The sequence below is a fragment of the Saimiri boliviensis genome, chromosome 12 (assembly GCF_048565385.1).
Source record: "Saimiri boliviensis isolate mSaiBol1 chromosome 12, mSaiBol1.pri, whole genome shotgun sequence".
Taxonomy (NCBI): Eukaryota; Metazoa; Chordata; class Mammalia; order Primates; family Cebidae; genus Saimiri; species Saimiri boliviensis.
Window position 1 is genome coordinate 93,419,856 of NC_133460.1, and position 25,981 is coordinate 93,445,836.

Below are 25,981 nucleotides of genomic sequence, written 5' to 3' on the forward strand. Positions count from 1 at the left end.
GGTGGATATGATTAGCAGTCTGTAGTCTAAACCATACAACTGACACAGCAGATGCTAGATCGTGGCATCAAGACTCATCCCAGACCCCATGATTTGATGTGCTGGAAAACCACTGGGTGTGTCTCCTTTCCTGGGCAGGAAGGCCTCAGGAAGTAGACATGGTGTGACCTAAAGATAGAAGGTCCCAGTACTTCCAACTGAGAAGGGATAATAGAGTAGAAACTACATATTATGTCTCCATAAAGCAAATACTAAGACCACAAAAAGCATGCAAGGGTTTTTAGAGGTCAAACAAGTAAACAGAGACACAGAAAGAGAGCTAGGAAAGGTGGGGGTGGGGAGACTGCCAGACCACATTGTTGCATAGCAGTTGAATAAAGGAGAGAGTGAAGGTTAGATGGAAGTCACCTAGGTAATCCCTGGAAGAGTCAGCAAGGTCATCTGTGAGTTCTTGAGCCAAAGTTTAGCAGTCAAGGGAGTCCTGTGTCTCACAGGAAGGGGCCTGCCTTACTATACCTGCTGTGCCCTATCATGGGCCAGAAGTCCTGAGAAGTGTGGTGTTAGAATAAACAGAGAAATATATTTCATAGGTCAGCAACCAGGGCCCTTGCTCGATTATGCTTTGTGTTTAGAAGACGGCAAGGGGATTCTTAGGGTGCTGTAGGCTGACATAGTGTTTCTCCTAATTAGGTGACTTAAGCTAATAGAACAACATCAGTCAAGTTTGCCTAACAGCCGATTCATGATTTTTTTTGTAATTATTAGGTTATATAAGAAATTATGTGTAATCTTTCAAGATGAGAATAAAAGGAGACATAGAAAGTTTACTTACTAGTCCAAGTTGACCCTGCTAGGAAGTGAGTAGGTCAGTATATATGGTAGAACGATCCCCACTCTGGAGCCTACTTGCCAAAACATTGTACCTAATGCCCACCTCATGTGAGAAATGCCAGATATAGGTGATGGGGAGGAAGGTAGCAAATCACATTGCCATGCATGTACCTATGCAACAATCTTGCATGTTCTTCACATGTACCCCAAAACTTAAAATGCAATAATAAATAAATAAATAATAAACAAATAAATGCCCACCTCTACTTGTTGGGACACCATCTGCTGAGGATAGAACAAAGAAACAGCTCACAGCTCTGAATGCAGAATTATCCCTGTTACTAACCATAGTTTCATATCTGAGCAGTTCTTGGCTTTTGAGTATTAACAGAGACCCTGTGTGTGATTCATGAATCTTAGGAAATGAGCTTTCTTTTGAATACTGGAGCATTTTGAAGAGAGGGAAAAAGCAGAGTTGCCTGAGGTCCTGGAGTTCAGTCAGAAATACAGGATAAAAGCAAAGGCTCTGTCTTCACATGAGGTTATTATTTTCTATGTATCATCATCAGAAATACTTCGGAGAGAAAAAATGAGCACAAGTAGATAATACCATTTTTACGAGTTATAACAAAGTATGTATTCAACTCTGTTTGTTATATCTATTTTGAAATACACAGAAAATATTTGGCTATTGAATTCAGAATTTATGCTATGATAATGACTTTTTAATCATATTTTCCTCCAATGTACTATTTCCATGAATAGGGACTTTTATCTCATTTTACTACAGGCTAACTTTTGGTATATGTCCAAAAAAATATAACTTTGATCAATTATTTACTAAGCACTGGATTAACAACCTAGTACCCCTGCACACAAAACAATTTCAAATAAATTGCATTTTTGATAAATGTGTTCTGCCTGAATGATTTATCAACTTAATGTGGAATTGTCCTACAATTTCATGGCACTAGACCTATTTTACATTTGAAGGTTTCATTGCAGGCTGAAAAAATGAAGGCAAAAGTAAAAGTTATTTCCAATTGGAGGTTAGGAATTTGTTTTGTGTAAGTTGACAGTGTATGATAACAGAAAATAAAGTAAATGCAAGAAACAGACCAAACTTTACTTAAATCTGGACTTATGAAATGACCTATGTTTGCTGAATAAAAGAAAAAAAAAGCACACCATTAGATTAACTAAACTTACTTAACACTAAACCAAAATGTGGTTCCTCATATCAGAACCATTTTCCGAGTGGGTCCTTGTCTGCTTGTATTTAGTTACCTGAGCATAGAGCAGCGTTAAAGATCTTTGGTACAGTTTGAATAGGTAGAAAATTCTATAGCTAAAAGGCATACCAAGTATACCACCCAAAATCAGCCTCAGGAAGATGAAATTGTGGAAGTTTACAAGCTTAAGGTACTTACTCCACTGATTCATAGATTGCTATGACAGGTGAAATGACACTATTAATTATGCAAACTTAAAATCATATTAAACATTACCAACATAAATTATGGAATAATTTTTAGCTAAGGTAGCATACCAATATCAGTTTGAAGCTCTAAATACATAACACGCGAGCTAAAAGCTACAGACTCATTTATTCATTTAATTAAACATGTATTAAAATATTTTCTATACCTGATACAATGCTAGTAACATTGGCTGAAATGGTAAATAATATAGGACTATTGCATGTATATGTTGAATTTTAACCCAATGGGAGAAACTGGCATTAACAATGGTGCACATAACATATAAAATTGTGATTCCAAACATATAGACAACTGAAAATTATGTATTTCTCAATGCAAGGATGCAAGACCAGCTATTAATATAATATGCTTATTGCCCCTCAATTGGCGCAAATCTGAGAAAGGCTGTGAAACTAATCACCAGCTTAAAGATAATATAAGAGAAGAGGGAAATATGTTAAATAACATCATAGCAATACATTCAGCATAATTCAGACTGCAATAGAATTTACAGGGAAAATGCGCCAGATTCCTTTAAGAAATTAATTTGTAAAATGAAATAGTATAGGAAATCATTAATGCTCTTCAAAGTTGTATTAAGCAATTGTAATGCTTGAACTCTTATCATCTTGATCATCAAATGAGAAACAGAGAGAGAGACACTGTCTACATGGTTAATACTACTAACAAAAATATTGAATATTATTAATAATTTTAGATTTGAAAATGACATTATTTTCTAAAAAGACATACATTAGAAACATATACTGCCAAGTTTATTGATGGAATAATATGATGTCTTGGATTTGCTTCAAAATAGTCTCAAGTTTATTATTGCATGTGAGTATGACTGAACTAAGATTGACAAGTTGTCAATCACTGATGCTGGATGTTGAATATGTGTAGGCTTATTATGATAATTTATTTTGGAACTAAGAGGCTTAGTTCCACTGAGGATGGAAAATAAAGTATCAAAGAGAGAAAACTGCAAGAAGAGTGTGGATGAATAATTGGCATCTTAGAAACCCTGTTAAGTATTTTGGGAACACTCTTAAAATTAATGAGAAGTCATCAAAAAGACTTAAGCAAGAAAGCAGCAAAATTAAAGTTAGTTTTATGAAAAAACATTGTCTCTTTCTTAGCAATGAATTAGAGGAGGGTAAGAATTAAGAGGCTACTGCAACACTTCAGGTTAAGTAATAATGGCAGTGATACTTACATAGTAAAATGAATATATTCAAGAGATGCTTAGATAATAACACTGCCAGTAATTGGCGGTTCATTAGATATATAGGATTATGTAGAAAGCGACAGCAAGGGTAATTTGTATGATTCTAATTCACATAATTGAATGCTGGTATCATGCACCAGGATACGGAAGATGATTTGTTTGAGGAGCAATTCTCATTAGGTCAGCTCTGGACTACAAAATTTGAAGTACATTTGTAACACCAAGTTGAGAACCAAAAAAGGTTTTACATAATAATCTACAGCTTAGAAAGATGGACCTGGGTTAGAAATAGAAATTGATAAATCTCAAAAAGATGAAATAGAAGAAAAAAATTACGAATATAAAGAGATCCTTGGTTTAAGCCCTGAGAAATAACACTCCTTAAGGTGCAGGTGAATTTTGCTTCTCATTAAGTGTCTCAGTCTATTTTGCATTGCTGTAAAAGAATACTTGAAAAGTGGTAATTAGTCAAGAGAAGAGGTTTATTTGGCTCTCAGATCTGCAGGCTGTACAAGAAGCAAGGCACAAGCAACTGTCTGGCTTCTGGTGAAGGCCTCAGGCTGCTTCCACTCATGATGGAGGTCACATGTACAGAGATGACAAGAGCAGAAGACAGGGCTACGCTAAAAGTAGTGTAAGATCTCTTGTAATCTTGCCAACATTTATCGGCAAATTTTACTATGAGAAGCATATCTGCTTCAAACATGTGTCTGATATTGCCATTGGGATTGTTACCAGTGGTTAAGCTACAGGGGCTGTCAAAATAAGATGTAATGACAAATATTAGAAGAGCATAATTAAAATTCCTTCACTCTTTTAGGGATGAGGAGAACAATATTTGCCAGGTTATCAAACAAAAGGACAGGAGAGGTGCATATAGAGTACTGACAGATCAAAGTTGCACTAAATCTTACTGTAATTGCAACATGTTCCACATGTATTGGAGAAGGCAGGCTCATGTATTATTTAACAGATGGGAACAGGGCTCACTCTGGAGGAAGATACCATTTAGAGGCTCCAGACATCTATTATACACAGTGTATGGCTTAAAATGAAATTTTAAAAAAAAACTACTAGATGTGTAAAAACATAGAAAAAAATGTAACATTATAAAGATGAGGCAAAAAGCATACTACAGAAGTAGACTCTCATGACTCAGATATTGGAGTTAGCATATAAGGAATTTATATAATAACTATGACTAAGAAAATAGAGGATAATTACATTAAATGGGCAAAAGATAGAAAATTTCAACAAAGAATTAGTGTCCACAAGGAAAAATTGAACAGTTTAGAACTGAAAAAAATAATATTTGGAAAATAAAACTCATGACCTAGATTTGATAGAAAAATAAACAAACAGAAGACAGGATTAGAAAATTTGAAGCTGGGTCAATGGATATTTCAAATTGAAACATAAGGAAAAACAATGAATAAAAACCATTTAGTATAAGAGAAATATAAAGCAAGTGAATGAAAAGGCTGTATGAGTGTACATTTTACTGGCATTAAAAGGATTAACATTAACATTAACAACTGAAATGATGCTATAAATAGCTTTGTGCCAATAAGCTCAACACTATATAAATTGATTCACTTCTTGAGGAAAGAAACTTGTCAAAGTTGACAAGTAAATATTGTCTATAATGAAACGACTTTGTGTCCCTTGAAGAAATTCTATTTGTAATGAAAACCTTAACAGCAATGACAAAAACAACAAAATCTCTGAGCCAAGATGAATTTGTAAACAAAATTACCAATATTTAAAGAGAAAATATAACATTTATTCTAGAAGAGAGCAGAACAGAATATTTTGCAACTGATCTTGTGAAGCCAATATACTATTGCTTTCAAAATCTGACATGAGTAAAAATTAATAAATTAGTATATCATAAATGCATAAACAGAAATGCTAATTGAAATAATACTAATCAATAGCAAATTATACCACAGCATGATCAACTAAGTAGTTACTTCGGGTATTCAAGATGGTTTTCTCATCTGAAAAGTTAATCAGTTTACATAAGTATACTAACAAAATTAAGGATAAAATATTTAATCATCACAACAAATGCAGAAAAATTATGTGGTGAAATTCAACACTCACTCATATAAAAATATGTGACATATTAAGAATAGAGAAAGCTTCATCTGAGAGTAAAAGAAATATAGGGAAATAAAGATATGGATACTGAAAAGAAGTCAATTTTGTTCACTTCTGTCTGTCTGAAAAACAGCACCATGCCTGGTGCATAGATTCTCAACATTTAATTAATTAATATTCATGCTTGTCTTGATCTTAGGATGTCATGTAGGAAGATAAGATATGGGAAAGGCTTTTTCTTTATCAAAACATCAAATGGAATCTCAGAAACTTTTTAAGTTTCTAGAATTTATTTCACATATAAAATTAAGCTCAAATGATAATATAAGGAATAATCAAAAACTCATGGGGGGATGCTACTGTAAAATATAGATGGTTTCATACTCCAGAATGAGTATAGCTACAAACATATTTTTAAAAGACAATTCTTTAATATTTCTATATCAGGAATGAAGAACAAAATTAGATTAGAAAATTATTTTCCAGAGCTGTCAGGTACCAATTTTCTAGCAGCCAGAAGGGAGGCACAGAATTATCTCCATAACTGCTATTAAATTATTCTAGCATAAGATTGCTAACAAAAGATGTATATAAGGAAGGGGATATGGCCTGTCCTACAATTTGTTTCTCTGAGACACTTACCTGACTAACATTTCTCACATGTAATCTAGGAGAAAATAGAGTACAGTTTGCAGTGATGGCTGCGTGGAGAGAGAAAATAATTCTGACAACCACCCCAACATTCCCTGGGAAAGGTCCCATCTAACTCCATTTTTCAGCATGATATACACGACCCAAAACATAGTTATAAGTGCCAGCTGGGATTTTCATGCCTTCAAATTTTGGGAATTATTTTTATTGCTGAAAATTTTATTATCTTCCACATTAATTTTGGCCATTACATTTAAGATGCTTTTTTGTTCCCTGTCTACATGAAAGCAGAAACACCACAGACCTCTCTCTCTGTTTTCCACAAAAGAAATGATTTAGAAGGAAATTACAAAAATAAATAGTCAATTACTGTAGTCTGGGAGTAATTATCCATCTCATGCAGCCTGGCTGGTCACCTGTGCTCACCGGACACAGACTAAAGAATCTCCCACTGTGGTAGTTGGACACTACCATACAGCCAACTTTTATGGCCTCCCTGCTGGGCTCTCTGCTTTCATTCCTGTTCAATGCAATTTATTCTTTATTCAACAGCCAAAGTGAGTTTTAAAAACAAGATTTATGCAAAAACTGAAAATAAAAAAAAAATCCAGGTGTTTAACAGGTGAATGTTTAAACAGATGTGGTACATATGCTGGTGTTTTCCAAAAAGGAAGCTAATTCGGCTACTTTATCTACCAACTACTGGACCAGGGACAGGAGCATGAACAAAAAGACTTCACACATGGATCGGACATGAAAGAACTGGACCCACAGAGGCTTTGTGTGAAAATCTGGCCAAAGTTAGCACTAAATTTTTAAGTAGTATCAAATATTCAATCAGATACTCTGTCAGAAAATGAACTCATTAAAAAATAAAAACAACAATGTGGAAAATTATGGTATATTACTAGTGACACCATAATACCTTTCCTGGTTTACTTTAAGGCCTTTATATAATCCATTCTTGTGAAAACTTGAATCCAGATTTCCTGATAAAATGACTTACTTTTTATATCCGGTAGTTTTGAATATTTTAAAAATAGTTCCTCCCCGTTATTAAATATTTTCTACGTGTCTTTCTTGACAAGCTTCTCTGCTATCTTACATAAATATATATTTCTAAGACTACCATAATGCTCAATTTTAACCATCCCTTTTTGGCTTCCATATTTTATTGAGAAGCCTTGATTATATCCTCATTCTTTTTCTGGTATTTTCCTGATTCAATGACTTGCTCTCCTAGTACATACACTCTATTTCTCCAGTTCTAGCATAGATAAAGATAACTATTATTGTAAAAGTCAATGACCTCTTTAGTGAAGTTACCCAACTCTGTTCTTGGTAATTTGGGTATGAGTGTGTCAATCATATGTTCTCAGATTCTTTGCCATAAATGTGAGCATGTGATATCAGCAGGCTGATGAAGAGCACACTATACCTACCCCCTCTCTCAATACAGCCTTATGCTAATGATGGCATTAGAGTCATTTTGTGGACTAGACATAATGGACATAAAAATTTTACCAAGTGATTTGTTTAGGACGTAAGAAATTACTCCAGAATCATCACTCTAAAAAAACTAATTAGAATGTAGAGCTAAGAGATGCAAGAGACAAAGTTGATGAGATCACCTGAGCCACCAAACCTGTTTCTGAAGTTAAATTCACACCTTTCCATATCTAGATGCCTTCTCCTGAGACTCCTCAATCCAAACAATCACTCACAGCCACAAAATTATGCCAATGATACTTCTGAAATGTGTCCTGACTCTATTATCTGCCCTTTCTCCACACTTCATTTGTTAGTTATCTTTTTTGTAACCCCTCACTTGTTTCTTGAAAAGACCACTAATGTAACAGGCATGACCTCCACCCTATCACCAGCCATTCATCTGTATCACAAAGAATGACTAAGTGTTGGTGTATCTAAAAGAGATCCAGGGCTCCCATTGCCCACTGTGATGATTTTTAATGGCCGGGATTTTTATTTGAGCCATGGAGGGAACAGACTTACATTTTCTTTTTTTCTTTGATCCATTTTACCAAAAAACAAAACAAACAAACAAAAAAACAGTAAATTGGTCTGCGAAGGGGCTCTGAATTCTGATTTTTAAAAGCATACCGGTGATTTTGATACAGGTTTTCTTCAAATGACTCCTTAGAAAAGTATGACTATGGTCTGTTAGAAAAATTCTTCCTCCTGTAACTTAACTACTGACTCATAATTCTCCACTGGTTTATCAATTCTGTTAACTAAACACAGCACTCCATCTAACTCTGAAAACCCAGTTCATGTGAATTGTGGACCTTCTGAACTAAAGGTTTTACTACACAATTTTTCTGCCCTATGTATCTGGGTCTATGCCAGATATTTTGTGTAGTGTTTCAAAATGGCACTCATACACAGCTGGGTTTGGAAAGGTGGGTTATATATTTCTTTACACAGAGAAGTGAATATAAATTTATAACTCTTTTCTTTAAAATAATTACCCGATATGTGCTACATTTATTTTAGGTGCTAACTTAAAATTAGTATATGATGCTGTGTTTTATAATTCATCTTAGAAATTTTTGGTGAACATCTGCATCTTTACATATTTTAAAATATTTTATATTTTAATATTTTAATGTATTAAATATATTTTTAAATATACCATCTTTGCCTAGATTTTCTTCTAGGGTTTTTATGGTGTTAGGTCTGATGTTTAAGTCTTTAATCCATCTGGAGTTAATTTTGGTGTAAGGTGTCAGGAAGGGTTCCTGTTTCTGCTTTCTGCACATGGCTAGCCAGTTTTCCCAACACCATTTATTAAACAGGGAATCATTTCCACATTGCTTGTTTACACTGTTGGTGGGAGTGTAAATTAGTTCAACCATTGTGGAAGACAGTGTGGCGATTCCTCAAGGACCTAAAAATAGAAATCCCATTTGACCCAGCAATGCCATTACTGGGTATATATCCAAAGGATTATAAATCATTCTACTATAAGGACACGTGCACACGAATGTTCATTGCAGCACTGTTTACAATAGCAAAGACCTGGAACCAACCCAAATGCCCAACGATGATAGACTGGATAGGAAAAATGTGGTACATATACACCCTGGAATATTATGCAGCCATTAAGAACGATGAGTTCGTGTCCTTTGCAGGGACATGGATGAACCTGGAAACCATCATTCTCAGCAAACTGACACAAGAGCAGAAAATCAAACACCGCATGTTCTCACTCGTAGGCAGGTGTTGAACAATGAGAACACATGGACACAGGGAGGGGAGCACTACACACTAGGGTCCGTTGGGGGGAAATGAGGGAGGGACGGGGGCTGGGGAGGTGGGAAGAGATAGCATGGGGAGAAATGACAGATACAGGTGAGGGGAAGGAAGGCAGCAAACCACACTGCCATGAGTGTACCTATGAAACAATCTTGCATGTTATTCACATGTACTCCAAAACCTAAAATGCAATTAAAAAATACCGTCTTTGAAACGTATTGTATCCTGTTATATGTGTCTCATAATGTGCTTTAGCTAAAAGCAATATAATCTGATGTGAGAGTATTAATCAGGGAAATGAAGAAAAAATGGAAGATTTTACCAAGAAATAAGCATAATTTCACAGCTAAAATGAGTTGACAGATATAAGCAGAAAGCTGAAACTCAGTGAATTAGAGAGGCTGAAATAGAGACAGAACAATCTGTCGAACACAAGAGTTTTCATATATGAATAAAATGAGGAACGTAAGAGAAAGGAAATGGATAAGAGAAATATCTGCATTACAGTACCATCTAGAGATAAGATCTGAGCTGTGACTACCATGAAAAATGTTTAAAATCTTGAGTTCCTCTTAACTATATGCTAACTTCAACCTCTTAGATGAGGACACAAAACGAAGCTGGAGCCAGGAATGACACCTGGCCAGGGGATATGCTGCTCCCACTGTGCTTTTCTTTCTTTCTTAATGGCTGCATTAGTTGTATTAGCTTTTTCACTTCTATGACTCCCCATATTGCTTGCAGAATTGCACTGATCCACATATGACTATAAGGGTTTTAATTAACCTACTATGAATCAAACCTCAGCTCCGTATTTGTTTGTTACTTGGGTAATCTTGACCAAGTCACGGCACCTTCCTGAGAAGGTATCCTTGCTTGTAAAATGGGTATGTTAATAGCATCCTACTGACAAATTTATTGTGAGGATTAAATCAGTTCATGTATGTAAACATACATAAACGTGGACCTTCCCTGGGTTAAACATTCTATCAGTATTGACTGTTATTATTATCATTAGCATTGATTGATTAGAATGTTTTTTGAATTAGATATCTTGGTAAATATTTCATTCCTAAAGATTCTTAACACCTAAACTTAAGAATGTTAGAATTTCTTTAGGTCTTCGCTAGGTTTATCACATCAGAAAATGTCTTTGTCTTTTCCTCCTCTTCCTTAGTTCCCCTATTTTATTACGCTTTTTGTTTTTCCTGGCCTTGATGTTGGGGACCGTCACTTCATTATTCAGCCAAATATGAATAAGGTGGAATTTAACTCTTAAAATAGTGGATATTCTCTATTATCTACAATCTAAGATTAACAAATATATCACTAGCTTCCAGGAGTGCCTGACAGTAAGCAGCAGTGCTGGGACTCATGGCTGAAACATTGCTGTGATGGTCAGATTTTGTTTGAAAAGCTTCAGCTAACTGCCTAAAGAACACAACTGCTGAGCTCAGACAAGACAGGAAAGAACTTCATTTTGCTGAGATTTCAAGTGCTCTTCTTCTGTGTGAGGTTGAATAGTAACAGCGGGTAAAGGCTTGGGAGTGTTTCAAGTGTTGTCCTTCCCTAAACTCCTCTAATAGCCAGCAAAATCTTGTTTTCTGTAGACAGATTCACTTTTTAAAGGACTGTTTACTCCCACAAAGACTCCTATCTTTACAGACTCATTCTTATTGCCACTGGCCTAAAAAAGTAGTTGTTTTTTGAACTGGCAAAGTTGACACTTTGATCACTTCCTCTATGTTCTGCTTTAGACTCCTGTCCTTGCTCCTCATCAGATTAGGCCAGGGGATAATAGACCACTAGGTCCACACAACTTCTCACAGTCTGACACCTGAAGCCAAGATGGTGTCTCTCTGTGGGATGCCTCAGTGACTCAACCTAGGAAGGACAGCCCCTTGGGACTTAGTCCATTTCCTCAAGATACTTAATCATGCAACTCTGTGAAGATGAAGGAGAAACAAGCTGAACTATTCTGAATATAAAAGAGAGCACATTTTATGTTAGGGAGTAAAAATCAATTTAATTCCACTATTTTCTAATTTAGATTGTACCACTTATCTCTGTCCTTACATAACATGCGATTTAACATAGATTTAAAATTCCTTATTAAAATACACTTCTAAGAGTCACCCAGATGGACATGAATTGACTTTAAGGAGATATCCCGTTGCCCTAGGTTTGCTTCTCGAAGCCGCATCCTTGACAAAAAACATCCTGCGTTAGCAATCGCACTACCCCAGCGCTTGGGCCTTGAGAAAGAGATGGTAACAGAATTTGAAGCCAACCAAGAATACCAAACGTGGCAGGGCAATGCATGAATAAACTATTAGAGTATAAAATATGTAGCTTGCCTGTTGCCAAGGTGGTATGAAAAAGCTGAGGTGGAATGTATGAAACATTTTCTAATGTTCAGATCTACACCACATGCCAGAAGATGGATTATAGACTCCAGAGCTGAACTATGGTGCTAATCATTTCAACTTAATTTTTGCTCTTTTACTGTTTAACAGTAAAATTTAAAAAGTGTGAAGATTTAGAGACAAAATTCAGGGTTTTGTTGTTGTTGCATAAAGACCAAAAGAATCACAGAGCCATAAAATATTGTTTGAAGGACTATTAAGTCATTGTAACAATGATTACACGTCCTGCACTATGCTGAGGACATGGGATATCCAGGTATCTTTTTTCAAAGAGTGTAAAATATACATGAGATTATAAGATTAATCTGAGAAAAACACCAGAAATCAGAAGAAGGTGCAAAAATACATTAAAGGCTTAAATATAAAAGGTAGTTGGGAGAGGTTGCCTATCAAAATTCTACCAAGTCAGGTAAATAAAGTCACTTCATCTAAAGTCTATGCATTTGAAGATGACTACATTTTCATGAAAGGTGTATATTAAAATGTCAAGTACTTACAGTAAATGTTACCCCAGATCGTATCATCAATATGCTTTAATAATAATAATTCCAAAGGAACCTCTGGAAAAGTAGCAATGAATGTGTTCATTGCTAGCTAATAAGGATGAGCATGTGCTGGGCTTGGTATTAGGTCTATTCCTGTTAAGTGGGAGGAACTCTAGAAGCTCTCAACTACCCAACAAGAAAGTGTATATCCTACGCTTTCATTTCTCTGCACATTTGCCTATGTGAGACACTCACCAGGAAGGCTCTCCTCATTTCCCACTATCTATAAAAATCTGTCTTGTTCTTCAATGTTCACTTCAAGTTCCACTTCTGCTAGGAAACTTTTTCAAATGTTAGAACACTTCATTGTTCATTCAGATTTCCTGTGTTTTGCTTGGGTCCTCAAATGGAATCACATGTGTTTGAAGAGAAAGGCTATGGGTGGCAGAGACAATGCTAAGTATTCCCCAAATCTTCTAATTTACCTCCAGGAGACACATGAAAACAACATTCCAGCCTTTTGTAACTATGTAGGGAAAAATAACTAACTTTGATTAGTGAAATGCGGGTGGAAATGATATATACAATTTCAAACTCGGCTTGTAAAAATTCCACATCTTTCTTTTCTTTCTCTAAAAGAGAGAGAAATGGGACAGCACTCCCATGTTTACTGAAGTACTGTTCACAGTAGCCAAAGATAGAATCAACTTGTCTGTTAACAGATGACTAGATAAATAAAATTTGGTATATATACCCAATAAAATACCATTCAGCCATAAAATGAATGAAATCCTGTCATTGGCAACAACATGGATGGGACCAGAGGTAATTATGTTAAGTGAAATAAGCCAGGCCAAACAGACAAATAGCTCATGGACTCTCTTACACATGGGAGCTAAAAACATGGATGTCATGGAGATAAAGAGTAGGTTGTTGGTTACCTGAGGCTGAGAGGTATAGATGAAAGGGAAAGATAAATAGAAATTGACTAATGAGTACCAAAATACAGTTAGATGCAAAAAATGAGGTCTAGGATTTGATAGTCCAGTAGGGTGATTATAGTTAAGAATTTATTGTATATTTCAAAATAACTAAAACAGAATTTGAATATTCTCAACATAAAAAAGAGTGTTTGAGGTAATGAATATTCTGATTACCCTGATTGGATCATTGGACGTTGTATATGTGTATAAAATATAATATGGATCCCCAACATATGTACAACTATTTTGTGCTAATTTAAAACAAGAAAAAAAATCCTTTTGTGTCCTGTTTTCTGTCTATTACCATAGCAATTGAAGCTCTGTGATGAGGAGAGCAGTGACACAGGCTAGAAGGAGCCTGAGTCCAGGCGCAATCTTGGCTTACTGCAATCTTTGCCTCCTGGTTCAGGTGATTTTCCTGCCTCAGTCTCTCCAGTAGCTGGGATTACAGGCACCTGACACCACATCAAGCTAATTTTTTGTATTTTTAGTTGAGACGGATTTTCACCATGTTGACTAGGATGGTCTCTAACTCCTGACCTCGTGATTCGCCTGCCTTGGCCTTCCAAAGTGCTGGGATTACAGGCGTGAGTCTCTCTCACCCAGGCTGGAGTACAGTGATGCGATCTTGGCTACCTGCAACCTCTGCCTCTTGGGTTCAAGTGATTCTCCTGCCTCAGATTCTCCTACCAGTGCACTGGCAGGTCCAGCTAATTTTTGTATTTTTTTTAGTAGAGGTGGGGTTTCACCATATTGGCCAAGCTTGTCTTGAACTCCTAACCTCAGGTAATCTGCCTGCCTTGGTCTCCCAAAGGGCTGGGATTACAGATATGAGCCACCACACCCAGACACAATCAGTATCTTCTACAGGATTTTGAATGAGTTAACATTTAAATCCTAGTGTATAAAGGTATTGAAAATTTTTGTTTTGTGTTTTATGAAAATTGGCATTAATTACTGTTAATATCTAGATATCACAAGACTTATATAGGTTTACACTACACTTTCTGATGTTTAAAGAAAGATAATTTCTATTGCAAATTAGAATCGTTGTAAGAAACATCAGAGAATTCAAGAAAAAAAATAGCATGAAGTATGAGTTATACTGCCATATTGAAAGAAAAATTGACATCTCGGGGGGCTTAGATTATTACAACACACATGGTAAAGAAATTTAGTGACATTCTGTTTAGAAAAAAACTACTCAAGCTGTATTTTTCCTCTGCTTTTACACCGACCCAACAGCAAGCAACACAGATGACTTCTGTGACGCCAAAATATGTGGTAATTTTTTCCCACCAGCAAGCAAGCAATCAATTCTGTAGTGGACACTATCTGGGTATCCCCAATTCAATTCTGTTATTGTCCACTTGAGGTCAGTGACTTACCCCACAAGTTGAGGGCTCAGTCCCCACAACTGCCTCCCCTGACTTCAGATACTGTTAAGTCTGGGCCTCTGGAACTCCTGTCTGATGTCAAATGGGGGTTCCCATGATACCTGCTTTGGGTTTATTAATTTACTGGAGCAGCTCACAGAACTCAGGGAAACACTTACTTAGATTTACCAGTTTATTATGAAGGATACAGATGAAGAAATGCATAGAGCAAGATAAGGGAAAATGGCATGAAACTGTCATGCCTTCCCTGGGTGCCCCACCCTCTAGGGAGCTCCATGTGTTCAGCTGTTCAAAATTTCTCTGAACCCTGTCCTCTTGGGTTTTTAATTAAGACTTCATGGTGGAGCGCAGTGACTCACGCCTGTAATCCTAGCACTTTGGGAGGCCTAGACAGGCGGATTACCTGAGGTCGGGAGTTCGAGACCAGCCCAACCAACGTGGAGAAACTCCATATCTACTAAAAATACAAAATTAGCTGGGTGCGGTGTCTAGCACCTGTAATCTCAGCTACGTGGGAGGTTGAGGCAGGAGAATCACTTGAACCCAGAAGGCAGAGTTTGCGGTGAGCCAAGCTCATACCATTGCACTCCATCCTGGGCAACAAGAGTGAAACTCCATCTCAGATAATAATAATAACAAATAAATGAAGCTTCATTATGTAGGCCAGATTGATGAAACCACTGGCTATTGGTGAGCCACTTGATCTTCAGCACCTCTCGACTCTCTGGTAGTTGGGATATGGGGCTGAAAGTCCCAAGTCTGTAATCTTGCATTTGTTCTTCTGGTGACCAGCCTCTGTTTGAAACTATCAGCCAACATTAGCATACAAACAGACGGCACTTTGGATTCCAAGGATTTTAGTAGTTGTATGCTAGGAAATGAAATAGGAAGGAAGGCCCAATATGTATTTCACAATACCACACATACCATTAAAGATGTTATTAAACAAAGTAGATATTTTTAGACTACATATTGAAAGATTGGTGGAAAATTAGGGAGGTGATGTAGCAGTTCTCTGTAAATCAATCTGTCAAAATACTTCAATTTTCTTTTTCGACTCCTTCTATTAGGTTGAGCTAATGGAGTGCAAAGGAGCTAAGACTAAGGAGTCATAAGGAGTCATGGGAAATTGTTTTTGGTATGATGTAAGCCATTTGTTCAGTAACCAAAATTGTCGAGGTAAAAGATGAGCATCCTACTCCAGGGGATACTGAGTTTTCTATATTGAACCCATTCAAGCACAAGCTAAGCATTGAATTAAATGGATTTTTTAGAAGGATTTAAGGTGAGACTAAATGCTACTACCATTACTACCATCTCCAAAGCTGTCTACTGGGGAATGTAACAATATACAACATGACTTCAGAGAGAAGAGAACAGAAAACTCTACCAGAACTTCGATCTTCGACTTTTATATGCCACAACTCTTGGCCTGTGTCTACAGACCCTCTAAGAAGTTGTATCAGCCATTTGTGGTAATGGCAGAAATCTCTCTTGATGCATGACTGTAGGAGGGAAACAGTATTTCTCCTAGGAAGTTATAAATTACTGATCTGAGGAAAGCCCTGGGAGAAAGTACAATGTTTTTAAAATGTATCATAAACTACTCTAGAAAAATCATTCCCCTGCCCCCGCCTCAACTCTTTCAAACTTTACAATTGTTATGGTGAGCCCAGTACCACAATAGTCTTACATAATGCATCCTCCGCAAGCCACTCAAAGCCATTTGTGAATGATATTGGAAACTCATTCCGCTTTTGTGAATGAAGTTCCTTATTACTAAGGCACTTTGAATCCACCCACCGAATATCCAGTGCTCAGAATTAAGAACAACCCTATTCATTCCCATCTAGTCATTTTCCATTTTTCATCACTTGCAAGTTCTTACAAATTATGAATTGCACAATTGTGTCTACATTTCAAGTTTCAAGACTGACATTTCTATGTTAGAGAAAAAAAGTATCATAGTCCAAGAAAAACAGACCTCCTTGTTCCTTTCTTACAAACAAGTTCTATTTCTACTTGAATTTTGGATTGTACCTGCTTACAAAGGATAGATCCTTTTCAAAAACTGTGATGTTTCTCTGTTTCAATGTTTAACCTTTTAGCTAATTTTCTTTCTTTTCATTTCTCTTGTTATTTATAACAAAAGAAACTTCTGACTCTTACTGGAAGTGGCTTATTCTGAAGGAGCAATTCATTTTGTACTTTTGGAGCTCAGCTCTATGACTGTTATATTTAGACAGCATAGGCTCATCTAAGCATATCAGTCTAGGATATCTTAAAGACTCCCTACTGCTTCTTTCAATTCTGGCTAATCCTAGTTAGAATGAACTAAGGAACATAGGAGTAAAGCTTAAATCTTTGTACTGGGACAACAAAATAGATATTCCTGAGAAAAGGCACTGCTTGACACTTTTATAAATCTTCTTAAATACACTGAATTGTATAAAGGCTATAAGAGCAGAAAAAATAACAATGTGTTTATTGATTATTCATAAGCTATATACATATTTATGTTGCTTATTCTCCTGACTCTTGCACTGTTAGTTTGAACCTCTTTTGTCTTTGCTAAAATGAAGGAGGTTATGGAAAGATAATGAATTTAAATTTCGAGGTATTTTTCATGATCCAAAAAATAAAAAAAGATGTCTTTCTTCACTAACTAATTATCATTATATTCCACAGTATATGAGCAGAACTTCCAAATCATATGTTTACATATATTCTCTACTGTGAGCATCAGCCATTTTATGATTTTGGCTTTAGAGTATAGTGATGTCATCAATAAAACCGATAAGAATATCTATCACTTACTAACTCTGTAACGTTGGAAAACTACTCAGCATTTACAAATCTTAATCTCCACATTTGTAAATTTAAAATAGTGATGCAATTCCCGTGAAGATTAAATAAGATTATACATGTTTAGTTTTGTTGCTACTTGAAACTCAGAATTTGGGTTTTCTGTAGGCAAGTAATGGGAGCCATCAAAGGATGTTACTCAAAGGAGTGACATGGTGAGACCATTGAGCTGGCAGCAAGGATAAATGTAAAATAAGAAGGAAGAAGCTGAGAAGTGTGGTGATCATGTGTCTAGAGAGAGTTAAGTGGGGATGAAAATGCAGATATAAATGTAATAGAAAATTACCAAATCTATAATTAATGGAGTATAGGGAATCTCAAAAATTTAAATTTGAAGTGTTAGCAAGTGCTATAATTTTTTTTCTTTGTTTAAATATATATATATATATATATATATATATATATATTCTTATATCTGTACAAAAAGTCTTGCTTTGTTGTCCAGGCTGGTCCTGAATTCCTCAAGTGATCTTCCTACCTTTGCCTCCCGAAGTATTGGGATTACATGAGCCAATACACCCAGCCAGTGCTATGATTTGAATATGGTTCGTCTTCACCATAACTCATGCGGCAACTTTAATTTTCAGTGTGACAGTGCTGGAAGGTATAACCTTTAAGAAAGGAGGCTAGATTATTCAGGGTTCTCCAGAGAGACAAAACTAATAGCATATATGTATATATGAAGGGAGTTTATTAGGGAGAATTGGCTCACACAATTACAAGATAAAATCCCACAATAACACATCTGCAAGGTTGGGAAGAGAGAAGCTGGTAGTGGCTCAGTTTGACTCTGAAAGGCTCAAAACCAGGGAAGCTGACAGTGCAGCCCTCAGTCTGTGGCAGGAGAACCCTCAGCAAACTACTGGTACAAGTCCAGGGGTTCAAAAGCCAAAGAACCTGGAGTCTGATGTCCAAAGTCAGGAAGAGACGGAGGAAGCATTCAGCATGGAAAAAGGAAAGAAGCCAGAAGACTCAGCAGGCAAGGTTATCCCATCTTCTTCCACCTGCTTTGTTCTAGCTGTGCTGGCCACAGATTGGATGGTGCCCATCCATGTTGAGGGTAGGTCTTCCTCTCTCAGTCCACCAACTGAAACGTCAGTCTCCTCTGGTAACACTCTCATAGACACACCCAGGAACAATGCTTCATCTCCCATCTAGACATCTCTCAGTAGACTCCTAATATTAACCACTACAGAGGCCTAATGGGAAATATTTGGGTCATGAAGACTCTGACCTCATGTGTGGCTTGGTGCCCCTTTTTAAATAGCGAGTGAGTTCTTGCTCTGGTGACATAGGAAAGGATTAGTTTCCAGGAGTCTGGTTCATTAAAAAGCCAAGGATACCCCTTCGGTTTAGCTTCTTCATATATGTCTGCCTTTCCTTTCCTTTGACCTTCTGACATGTTGTGATGTAGCACAAAAGCCCTTAGTGGAAGCCAAGAAAACACTGGTGGCATGCTTCTTGAACTTTCCAGCCTGGAAAACTGTGGGATAAATAAACTTATTTTTTTAAAAAAAGTTACCCAGCCTCAGACATTCTTTTATAGCAACACAAAACAGTCTGAGTGAAAAATGATACCAAGAAGTTGGGTGTTTTTTGACAAATACCTGAAAATGTCAAAGTAGCTTTGGAACTGAACAATGGGCAGAAGTTGGAAGAGTTTGGAAGACAAGGGTAGGAAAAAATTGTATTTCCATGAAGGGAGTGTTAAGTGTGATTCTGGTGAAGGCTTAGAATAAGACAAAAATATTACTGAAATGCCAGAGGTTCAGTCTAGGTTTTGATGCTAGATGCACAGAAAGCTGATCCCTGAGACAGTCAGTATGGCAAGGGAAGAAAGGGTGTAAGTCATGTCAGCTGGGGAGATAGGATCTAAGTCTCAACTCCATCTCCCCAGTCAGCTAAAACTGGGGTTTATAATACAACTAAGTGTGGGAACACAGGAATTAGAGAGGAGTAAGGAAGCAATCATGACAAATGAGGGATCTGGTGTTTCATTTTCTGGATGTGGTCATCTGATAAGTTTCAGTTTTCTATACTTATTCAAACACAACCATAAACATCAGTTCTACAGGGAAAAATAGGTTTGTTTGAAAAAGATGAGCAAAGGATTGGAACTTCTAAGAGATTTGTTGAGCGTTCGTCACCAAAATTCTGATAGAAATATCAACAGTAATAAAGGTCATTCTGATGTCTCAGATGAAAATCGAAGCAAGATACTGGGACCTGGAATGAAGGCTACACTTTTTATAAAGTGGTTAAATGCTTAGTGGAACTGTTCCTATGCTCCAGGGCATTATGGAAGCCAAAACATAAGCATGATGAACTAGTGTATGTGGCAGAAGAAATTTCTAAGCACCAAAGTGCTCAAGAGGCAGCATGGTTACTTTTAATAGGTCATACAGAGTTACAGCAGCAAAGGAATGGCTAAAGGCAGAATTTGCAATTAAAAGAAAAGTGAAGCATAAAATGTGGAGAATTCTTAGGCTGACCATGTGATAAAGAATGAAAAATGTTTTTTCAGGAGAGGAATTTAAGAGCATAGCTGAGAGATTTTTTCCTAAAAAGATTAGCATAGCTAAAAAAGAGGCAAGTGCTGATGGTCAGAATAATGGCTCCTAAGGTATTTCAAAGATGTTCAAGGCCACCTTTCCTATCACAGGCCCTGAGGCATAAGACTACAGAATAGTTTTAAGGAACAGGCCTAGGACACAGCTGCTTCCTTATCTGGCAGTTGTTTCTGGAGCAGCCATGGTTCAAATGATCCCAGGCAACTCACATTGGTAATCCAGAGAGTGCCAGTGGTAAGCCTTGATGGCTTCCACATGGCATTAAATCTGTAGGACTGCAGAATGCAAAAGCTAGGTAGGCATGACTTTCTCTATCAAGATTTTAAAGGATTTATGAAAAAGGCTGCAAGCCTAGGCAGAGATGTGTTCAGGAGTATTGCCAACGGAGAGAGTCATCTCAAGGGCAATGTCCAGTAAAGCGGCAGCAGCAAGGTCACTACTGAGACCCCAGAAGAGCCTGAAAAAGCCACAGGCAACCAACTCCAACTTGTGAAAATAGTCACGTGGGTTGCATCCAGCAAAGCCATGGGGCAGCGACTCCTGGGGCCTTGGGAGACCACCACTAGCTACAGTGTGCCCAGATACAGGACATGAAATCAAAGAAGATTATTTTGGAGCTTTATGATTTAATGTCAGCCCTTCTGGGCTTTTTGACCTGTGTGGAGTGTGTCTTTCCATTCTTTTGGTCTATTTCTCCTTAGGGAAGAAAGCAAAATTCTGTTCCATGATTATATCTTAGAAACAAATCATTTGTTTTGACTTAAGCTGTAAGGAACTTGCCTTGAGTATCAGAAGAGATTTTGACTTTTGAGTTGGTGATGGAACAAGACTTGGGGACTATTGGCATGGAATTACTACATTATATATGTGAGAAGCACATGTGTTTGGGGGCTGAGGGGGATGATGCTATGGTTTAAACGTGATTTTCCCATCAAAACTCATTTTGAAACCTTAATTCTCAGGGCAGCAATGTTGAGAGGTGGAACCTTTAAGAAGAGCAACCTAATGAGAGGTGTTTGGGTCATGAGGGCTCTGATCTCCTGGGTGGTTTGATGCTGTTTTTTTTTTTTAATTATTATTATTGTACTTTAAGTTCTGGGGTACGTATGCAGATCTTGAAGGATTGTTGCATAGGTACACGCATGCCATGACGGTTTGCTGTCTCCATCCCCCCGTCACCTACATCAGGCATTTCTCCCAGTGTTATTCCTCCTCAACCTCCCACCCTTTGCTTACAGTGGTGAGTTTTTGCTCTGGTGAGACTGCATTCGTTCTCACAGAAATGGATTAGTTTCTGAGAGAACAGATTGTCATAAAGCCACACACACCTTGGGTTTAGCCTCTTCACATACATCTCCTTTTACTTTGATCTTCTGCCATATTGTGACACAGCATGAAAGTCCTCACCAGAATCTGAGAAGATGCTGGTGTCGTGTTGCTGAATGTTCCAGATTGCAAAATTGTGAGCCAAAAAAAACCTTTTTTCTTTATAAATTGCCCAGGCTCAGACATCCTGTTATAATAACACAAACCAGACAGAAAGTTGGTCTTTGGTTTGGTTAATCTCAAACTCCATGTTAATTCGGAAATTTAATTACAGGAGAGAAATTCAAATTGTCATAGACAACAAGGAAAGGCAAAGAATGAAAGAAATGAATCAGAATCAAAAGTCAGAGATGTGGAAGTACAAGATAATGTCATTGATCAAGACTTACAAGAGCCCCATGCAGGAAAGCTAAGCAAAATTCACACTAAAAGGACTTCATGCTTGGGAGGTCGATGTACTTTTCAAAAAATAATTATATAATTATATAGATTCAACACAAATTTCATTATAGTCTTAATAGGGATTTTTTTTTTCTTTTTTTTTTTTTTGAGACAGAGTTTCGAGTTTCGCTTTTGTTAACCAGGCTGGAGTGCAACGGCGCAATCTCAGCTCACAACAACCTCCGCCTCCTGGGTTCAGGCAATTCTCCTGTCTCAGCCTCCTGAGTAGCTGGGATTACAGGCATGCACCACCATGCCCAGCTAACTTTTTGTATTTTTAGTAGAGACGGGGTTTCACCATGTTGACCAGGATGGTCTCGATCTCTTGACCTTGCGATCCACCCACCTCGGCCTCCAAAATTGCTGGGATTACAGGCTTGAGCCACCACACCCGGCCTCAATAGGGATTTTTGTAGAAATTGATACACTGTTTCTAAAATGTCTATAGAAATACACAAGCAATTCCAAGAGCATTTTAAAAAGCAAACTGGAAAATAGAAGACTAGATTTTTAGGAATTTTACTATCTGACATGAAAATGCTTATTAAGATAATGAATTGTGAAAAAAAGGTTTTACATATGATACTGAAACAACTGAATATTCATTTTAAAAAGAAAGAACCTTGACCTATATCTTACACTTCACACAAAAATAAATTTGAAATGACTCAAATATCCAAATACGTTAGCTTGACTTAATCATCCCACAATGCATACACATATAGAAACATCACATTGTACCCCATCAACATATACAAAATGGTGTTAAGAAAATGAACAGAAAAGTCAGTTTGCAATGGTAATATATAGACTAAATGTTACAGAAGCAGTATTCATAGGCAGTAGACAGTAGGGATTTCCTGCAAAGGGCACTGTATGAGTACAGGAATACAGGGGCGAGTGCCTCAGTAAGCCTTATACATCACGGAATTTTCATATAGCTTGGCATGTTTGGGGCATAGTATGTCTACACATATGTTCTAAGAGATGAGGCTGAATAGGCATACAGGATTTGTTGACATACAAATAACTAAGACCTTATGAAGGAGATGGGAATTTGTCAAAGGATTTTAATCAAGTGGAAAACATGATTCCATTAGTATTTTAGAAAGACCACTGTGTAGCTATACGGGGATGGGAAAACAGTATGAGAATGATGACAGAATAGTCATCTAGAGAGACTGGTCAGAAATTCACATGGACTTTGATATGTAGCCATATTAAGGTACATGAAGTGTGGGCAAAAGAACTAAAAGGATGGATTGTAATGCTCTTGGGGGATCCAATTAATACATTCATAGGAATTTTTGGATCTATTGAGCCGGGGATTTGGGAGAAGAGCCTACAATCGCTCTTGTAGCAAAGAACAATATTGTTAATTAAGAGTAAGATGGAGAGGTAAAGGCAAAGTTTAGGATGTAGCCAGGATAAGCGATTCCAAGGGGAATATAATCACCTAACTGAAATGGCAACCCATAGTGTTCGGGATGGAGCAAATGAATTTAACGGAGGCTGGGGAAGCTAGTGGGGAAGGAGGTCAAGGAGCCTCACTAGCATACCTAGTGAAAATTAGGAAGTGGAGGTGGTAAAATACAAGGAGATCTCCTCTTCTCAGAAATATGTGACACATCTCCTGTATCCACAACCATGGCACCAAACACAACCCATTAATCAATGACTATAAAATCTAAACTTATTAATTCAGGTAAGGCCTGAGTTACATTTCAACCTCCAGAATATTATCTTCAAGTGTAGGGAAGTTCTACCTTTCCATCTTCAGTCTGGAGTCTAAGTGTGTTGAAATGAACTGACAATAGATGGATTCACAAGAGAAAAGGCATACAAATTTATTAGCATGCATATGGACATGGGAGTCCAGTTAATATGAGACTCAAATAAGGGCCAGATGTCTAAAGTGTTCATATCATACAGAAAGAAATAGAAGCCTAGAGCACGGTGACAGGTTATGGCAGGGAGACAAGAGAACAGGTTTGGGAAACAGAGGCTATCTTGTCATGCAGATGAAATCTCCCACGTAGCAGCTCTCAGGAGGAATAGAAGGAAGCCTGTGGTAATAGTTCTGGGAGACCTTTAAAAGTGTCAGACTTTTTTTCTCTTTTCCTGTGAATCAATCTTCTCTAGAAAAAAAAAATCTAGAAAGCTTCTGAATCTGCTGTTTACTTCACTAACGTAGATTCTGTTTACAGATGCGAATTTCTTCCACATAGTGACAGTTTTTCTGAGCTGTTCCTGTGTCTGCAGCCCCTTTCAATAGCCCATATCAAAATGGGCCTAAGAAGTATATTTTGGGGTGGCATGTATTGGATTCTTTTATAAGTTATCCTTAGAGTTCTAGACTTCTATGTTCCGTGGTCATCTCACATTTTACCCATGTTCAAATCCAATTTGCAGTACTGAGCCAGGGTTAGCATTCAAAATGTTTCATAGAAAGAGCATCCTAAGTTTTAACTAATCAGAACAGATGCCAGTTGACTCTGAATGGCAACCACACATAAAGAATTGGAGCAGCTGGGCGCAGTGGCTCACACCTATAATCCCAGTACTTTGGGAGGCCAAGATGGGTGGATCACAAGGTCAAAAGATCGAGACCATCCTGGTCAACATGGTGAAACCCTGACTCTACAAAAAATACAAAAATTAGTTGGGCATGGTGACACACGCCTGTAGTCCCAGCTACTTGGGAGGCTGAGATGGGAGAATTGCTTGAACCCAGGAGGCAGAGATTGCGGGTTGTGGTGAGCCAAGATTGTGCCATTGCATTCCAGCCTGGGTAACAAGAGCGAAACTCTGTCTCAAAAAAAAAAAAAAAAAAGAAAAGAAAGAATTGGAGCAACCCAAACTGCTACTTACTGGCTAAATATCAGACATGTCACAAAACAATTAATTTCCAAACGCTTTTGTTCTCAACTTCAGTTGATGATACCATCACCTAATCACCTAAGTCACTAAGGCAGATACCTCAGAGTTATTCTCTATGCCTTCATTGCATAGAAGTGACTTCATGTCTACCTTTTCCTAACTTATCTTGTGGCAGACAATTTATCATTACTGTATTTTCTGTTTTGGGGGCAGAATTATACACTACATTTAGGAAATACTGAAAGCTCTGTTTTTACCAAAGGAAGAGGATAAGTAAAAGGAAGAAACATAAGCTGTTTCTCTCCCTTTGGGCATACTCTACTACCCCACTTCATAATAAAGTACAGGTATTGATCGACTTATGACCTATGCAACTTACAACCATTTGACTTTACAACCACAATCACTAGCCACGACTGCTCCGTGTCTGGCAGTGCAAACGTTGCCCAGCTGGGCGGACGACAGTGCGGAGCAGCTTCTGGGAGTACTACCATCTCCGCGTGCACCATTTCAACTGTACATATAGCCTACTCACTACCAAATCGTGTTACGACCATTCCGCTGTCCCGACCGTGGTCGTAAGTCGAGCACTAGCTGTAGCTAAAATATCTTCTTTGCTGTTATTTTACTCCAAGTCTTAAATTTCAAAGTACTTGGTTAAATTGACTTGCGTGGGGCATGCATAGAGCAATTATGTTAAATGTAGGCAACATGCCTAATTCAGATACCATAATCTAGAATGCCCTTTTAGTGGATAGGAAGAGTATTGTTAAAAGGAAAACCCTAGCTGAATTAAATTTAACAGAGTTTAATTAAGCAAATCAGGCAGCCTCCAGAGCCAGAGTAGCCTCAGAGACTCCAGTGCAGCAACATGGTGGAAAAAGATTTATGGACAGAAAAAGAAAAGTGACATACGGAAGACAGAAGTGACGTACAGAAACAGCCGAATTGGTTACAGCTTGACTCTGACTTACTTGAACATGGTTTAAACAACTGGTCACTTTTGATTGGCCAAAACTCAGTGACTGGTACAAG

The 25,981-nt window shown here is 37.4% G+C and overlaps 1 long non-coding RNA gene across 2 annotated transcripts in view; it reads right to left on the reverse strand.

Annotated features, from left to right (window-relative positions):
• The window catches only part of LOC141580728 (uncharacterized), a 608,846-nt gene that overhangs the window by 502,857 nt on the left and 80,008 nt on the right, over positions 1–25,981 (reverse strand). The window lies entirely within an intron of this gene.